The sequence below is a fragment of the Ursus maritimus genome, unplaced genomic scaffold (genome assembly GCF_017311325.1).
Source record: "Ursus maritimus isolate PB19 unplaced genomic scaffold, ASM1731132v1 scaffold_32, whole genome shotgun sequence".
Taxonomy (NCBI): Eukaryota; Metazoa; Chordata; class Mammalia; order Carnivora; family Ursidae; genus Ursus; species Ursus maritimus.
The window spans coordinates 30,159,621-30,165,959 of NW_024425786.1; positions in this window are offsets into that span (position 1 = coordinate 30,159,621).

Consider the following 6,339-nt stretch of genomic DNA (forward strand, 5'->3'; position numbering starts at 1 on the left):
GGGGGGCGCGGGGCGGAGCCCACGGTGTGGGGCCTTGCTGCCCCCGGGAGGGCGGCGGCCTTTCCGCGGGCGGCGGAGTCGTCGGGCGCTGCTGAGCAGAAGGGCGGCCTCATCTGACCTGCGTGCTCAGCCGCCCTGGCTGCCGCGGCGAGAACGGACCGAGGGGCGAGGGCGGAGCAGGGGGACGCGAGGAGGCCACCGCCGGGACGCGGGGACAGACGGACACGCGCTGCTGGCCCGGACCGGAGGACAGAGAAGCGGGTGAGGCCAGGGCTGCGCTGACGGGCTTCGCGCACGGAGCGGTGCGGGCTGTGAGGACAAGAGGGGTCAGGGACAACCTCGGGGCTTTGAGACGGAGCCGCCAGAAGGACAGCGCGGTCATTTCCCGAGACCGGGAGGCGCTGGGGGGCGCGGTCAGGGCGGGGGTGCGAGTCAGGAGTCTGGTTCCGGACGTGCTCTGCTGCGAGGCCTCGCGGAGCCGCGGCCGCGGCGTGTCCACACCTGCGCTTCGGCGCTTGGGCGGCGACGTGCGTCGGGCAGCACGGAGCCTCCTGGCCCGAGACCACCGACCGCACAGGGGGGCGGGCGGCGCTCCGCCTGGGGCTCGGGCCTGAGTGCCCCCGTCCGTCCGCAGCTCACCAGGGGCTGCGCCTGGAGCCCCTGCGGCCCCTTGCACCGCCCCCTGCGCCGCCCCGCCGGGGTCCCCCCACCCAAGCCGCGGGCTCGGGGCCCAGGCGGGGCCGGGGACCCCCACACCTCCTCCCCACGGTTCTCTGCGCGGGGTCATCACACTGCGGGTCAGGGTTTCCCAGAAAACAGGAACAACCCCAAACCCGGTTACCCATTAACCCAGGCCTGAGCGAGGGCCGCGTGGACGGGCCTCGTTTTCTCAGCCCAGCTGGTTACAGTTGGTCCCGGGAAGGCACGTGGGTTCCTGCTCTTGTGCCAACCTCCGTTAATGAGGTGTGGTTCTGGGTGGTGCCGTCTTAACAAGAGGGAAGGGATGTAGTCATCGATGAGCCGTGTCTGCTATGGGGACAGGATCTGAAAGTGGCCGTTCGCGTGCCTCGTCTACCTGCAGATACTCACGGGTCTTGACTTACGAGGGCCCGTGCGGTGTGGGTCAGTCAGCCCGCTTCCTGAGATTCTCACTCAGAAAGGGAGATGCTTTCAGTCCTGCCTGAATCAAACAGAAGAGACCCCAAAGCCAACGCGTGTCACCGTTCCACACACCCCACCAGCTAGAGAATGAGGGCTTCCCAGCAGCCCTTTGTATCAGAGAACCAACTACAGGAACAGAATTGCAGGCCCTGGGGAGGACATGACTGGCGACCCCAGCTCACCGCTGTCTTTCTTAGTGGGCAGGTGACCTCCCTGAATCAGGAGGTCTGTGTTTTGAATTAGCTGGACCACATCTTTCAACCAGCCTCAGGAAGGCAAAGAGTTAATGAAATTCTGCTATCCGAATGAAACTTTCTTCCTTAGAGGCCACGTGATGTGGGTCTCCAAGTTAACCCCAGGCAGATTTAGAATTAAGCATACAGCATACCAACCCAAGAATCAAAACTTTAGCATTACTCTTTCTGTTTTTCCTTAAAGATTTATTTATTTATTTATTTGAAAGAGAGAGAGCACAAGTGGGAGGAGGAGAAGGAGGGGAGAGAGAATCTCAAGCGGACTCTGCACTGAGTGTGGAGCCCCATGTGGGACTTGATCTCACAACCCTGAGATCACGACCTGAGCTGAAACCAAGAGTTGGACGCTTAAAGAAATCTATGTATATTAAGTTTTTTATACAAATCGACTTTTAAAAGAACTTAAGTTTTACGATATTTATAGGGTGGATTTATCAGATTTATACAAATGATCTAAATCCTCAGGGAAGTTTTGTTTGTCTCAGATAAGTGAGTCAGTATCACAATGCATTTATAGATGCACCTTAAAGTATTTGAAGACGAAGTTTGTTAAAGGCCATTAGGAGCCCTTGCCAAAATCTGCTACATCTTGAAAGAAGATTTCTAAGCCGAGTTTTAAAGGTTAAGAAAGAACTAGTGTTTTGATTTAGTAATTTTAATGATAGAAAGGAATTGTGGACTCTAAAAATAAACTTCTGAATAGTCTTTCTGTGCTCCAAAACCCTCAGGAGGGGACGCCTGCCTGGCTCAGTGGGTTAAGCTTCTGACTCGGTTTCGGCTCAAGTCATGATCTCAGGGTCATGAGATCAAGCCCTGAGTTGGTCTCCGCGCTCAGTGGGGAGTCTGATCGAGATTCTCTCTCTCCTTCTCCCTCTGCCCCTCCCCCACTCTTTCTCTCTCATAAATAAATCTTTAAAATAAACCATCACCAAATGACCATCAACAGATGAATGGATCAACAAACGGTGGTACGTCCATTCAGTGGAATACTACTCGGCAGTAAAAAAGGAGGGAGCTTATTCACAGAACCTGATGGATCTCCAAACCATTATGCAAAGTGAAGGAAGCCAGACTCCAACAGAAAGCAGATGAGGGCTTGCCAGGGGCTGGGGTAGCACAAGGTGATTGCCTGCCAAGGGTGGAAGGGAACTTAGTAGGTAACAGAAATGTTCTATGTCACGATTATGATGAACTGAGTGTGCACATTGTCGACTCATCACATTGTCCATTTAAAATTGGTGAACTTATTGTATGTAAATTATACATCGATATTATTGCTTTTTAGAAAATAATACTATTCTCAAGGTCACCCAAACCTCCATATTCCACATGAGGAATAAAGCAGGGTCACCTTCTGAGAATGGACCAGAAAGGGGAATGGGTTGTGAGGAGAGAGGCCGAGGAATAATGTGCTTGTTGTAGAAAGCCCAGAGCCAGCTGGTGGAGAGGCAGAGTGGGCTTCCATGTGAAATTTCTGACTATGAATAAATCAGACCAATGACTTTTCTAGTCAGTTTANTGACTCTTTCCCAGCAGGTGTGGACAGGCAGGAAGTCGGTTGTAACCCAGATTCAGGTTTTGTCTGGTGTATTATCCATTGCTGTGTGACAATTACTTCAAATTGAGTGTGTTAAACAACACACATTCATTACCTCACAGTTTCTGTGGGTCAGGAGGCCTGGCACAGCTTACACGGGTCCTCTGCTCAGGGGCTTACAAGGCTGTGATCATGGTGCAGGCCAGGCTCATCTGGAGGCTTCGCTGGGGGGAAAACCACTCTCAAACTCATTCAGGTGGTTGGCAGAATTCACTTCCTTGTGCTATATGGTGGGGCCCTGGCTTTTTGCTGGCTGCGGTTGAAGCCTGCCCCTGAGGTCCCAGAGACCACTCACAGCACCCTGCTCCATGGGTTTCTCCAACACGGCCACTGACTTCATCAAATCTGCAGGGAGAGTCCCTTTCTCCAGGTGGCCAAGACAGAGTCTTACGTAAGGTAAGGTACTCGTGGGGGGGGGGGGCATCTCATCACCTTTGCCATATTCTATCAATTAGAACCAAGTCACAGGTCCTGCCTGCAAGGGATTGATTATTCAGGGTACGGACACCAGGAGGCAGGGGGTCATGGGGGCCATTATAAAGTCTGTCCCCACACCTGGTGACTGCAATGGAGGGAGGAGTGGGGCAAGGACTGAGGTTATTTGAAGGGGTGGTTACAGATATGAGGGTCCATAGGCTCTTAGCAAGGTAAGGAAAGAAGTGAAACCAGGAGGTGACCAATGGCTGGGAGGGGGTGGTGGGGTCAATGATTTGAAGACCTCTGTGAGGTTGGAGAATTTTTGCCATGGGAAAGCTGAGCACAGGGAGCTCAGAGGAGAGCACATGGCGGCTGGAGGATGGGAATCAGGATTCTCCAGAGAAGCCATTTTTGGTGGTGGTAGGTTCTGTGGGAGTGGGCAGTTGAGGTGGTGTGAAGGTGGTGCTGGAATTGGAGAGGCCTACATGGGCTCCCTGCTCCCACCCTTGTCCCCTCTCAGTCTGTTCTTCACATCGTGACTCCTAATATGTATGCCAGATCCAGTGTCTTGTGGACATTAATCCTCCCATGCCTTCTTGCCTCACTCAGAGTAAAATCTAACATCCTCTCATGACCTGTCCACCACCCCTCTCAGACTTTATCTCCTGCCACTCTCGCCCTGCTGTCTACACCCCTGCTATACTGGCCTCTGGGACTAGCCCTTGACCCTCCCTGCCTAGAACACTCTCCCTTCTGATAGTTGCCTGGCTCCCTCCCCCTTCCTCCCCTTCCTCCTTCCCTCCCTCTCCTTCCCTCCTCCTCCTTCCCTCAGCCTCTTTCCCTTCCCTCCTCTCCTCTCTCCCCCTCCCTCCTTCCTCTGGTGTCAGTTCAGACTGCCATCCTAGGTAAAATCGCGCCTTCCGCCCATCACTCTCTGTTCCCTTATCCACCCCATCCTTCTTCCCCATCAAGAATTCCATGTATTTATGTATTCGTCTAGGTGTTGATCATCTGTCTCCCTCCGTGAATCTGGGGCTTTATTTACTGCTGTATCCCAGCACCTCGAAGAGCGCCTGGCACATAGTCAGCACTCCCTGGGTGTTGTTAAGAAGGCACACAGAGCTGGCTTCTATGTCTTAAGGGGTGGCTAAGTTGATACTGGTGGGCGTGAGGCCAAAGCCTTGAGGTGTAAGCCAGGAGTCGTTGTGGAGGTCTGGGTACCCCTCCCACCCCGATATGTGGAAGGGGTGAACAGAGAAGATGGAGCATTTAGTAGGCTTTAGAACCTGGCAGTTAAGAGCTCTGCCACCTAACAGCTGTGTAACATTGGACGAGTCACTTAATCTCTCTGAGCTTCTGTTTCTTCATCCGTAAAATGGAGACAAGAATAGAAACAAAACCTGAACTGCGGAGTTGTGCGGATAAACTCCGACCCCACATGTAAAGCACTTGGTACCGGGCTTGCATGTGGCAAGTGCTCAGTAATGGTTGGCTAATGTGACGGGACTCCTGCGTGCCTGCCCGTGATCCATGACCTTCTACTACTGTCCAAACACGCTCTGCCATTTGCTGTGTTTCTGATCTGGGGGCAAATTATTTTGCCTGAAATATGACTGGGTTTCTCATCTGCATTCCACAGATAATAATTCCTGCCCTGGCTCCTTGACCAAATCGTGGAGGGGCGTGAGTGAGGTACCCTCCCTGAAGGCGCTTAGAATGTAATGTGCTGTGCCTTATGGAGCATTCTTACTGTTCTTTCTCATTGACCGATTCCTTTTGGGGTTGCTGGAGTTGTTCATTATTTTACTGGGGCTCCATCGGAGCATCTGGGTACCCGGGCTGGGGTGGTACACACTGGACTTCCTTGAGCAGAGCAGGGCAGTCCAGACCTGGCCCAAAGGCCTGAGCCAACCCTGACTTTAAAATGGCCCTTGGGCTCAGGGCAGCATAGGCTGGCCAGCCAGCTTTCTGAGATTCATGGGCTGAATGACACTCTTGCTTCTTTCTACTCTGACATGAAGTTTAAAAAAAAAAAAAAAAGTCTTGAGAGCTAGGGTCTTTGGGGACCCAATGCCTGGCCCCTCTTCACCCACCACTGTCAAGTAATTAGAGGGGCATCTCTGCAGCCCTACTCATGAGACACTCAACTTTCACAAACAGAACCCACAGTTCTGTGAGGTCCAGCCTTTCACCGGAGCTCCAGGCTGGCTGGGTCCCAGACAGCTGGAAGAGAAGCAAGCAGGACAGTCAGCCTGGGTCAGGGAAGGTACGAACATCAGTCAGGGCCTCCTCCCCAGTGGGGAGCCAGGATGCTGGAGGGAGGCCCTCAGGGCGCCTTGTGGCACACAGTCCCTCCAGGGGAGGCTGATCAGCTGTGGGTGAGGACCACTGGTAACGAGCCCTCCCACTCTTACACTGTGTTTTCTGGGGGACTTCTCCGGAGCCCTGGGCCCAGTGCAGACACAATTCGATTTGAGGGTATCCAAGCTACCCTTGTGGAATCAGAGAATGGTGTGGAGTATCTATACCTGGTTCCTTAAACTCAAAGTAAATTGACCTCCAGATCATGTGTGCACGCATTCCCCCCCGCCCCCCCCCCCCCGGCAGTCAGTAGCTTCCGATGGCCCTCCCAGGCTGGGTGGTAAGGACCAGGTGACAGAGGTTACCTGTCGCCACCCATTCACACCTATTGTAGAGAGCAGGGCTCAGACGCATGTCCCAGCCTCCTTTACAGTTCGAGGCGGCCGTCCATCAAGGTTCTCACCGACCGAAAGTGGATGGACATACACAGGCTACTCCCGGGTCCAGACTTTAGACTGGTCATGCCTATACCAGGCTCTTGTTCCCTTCCTGCTGGCTTGACACCATGGAGACCTAGCATCAAACATGTAGGCACAAGGCCCTAGGGGA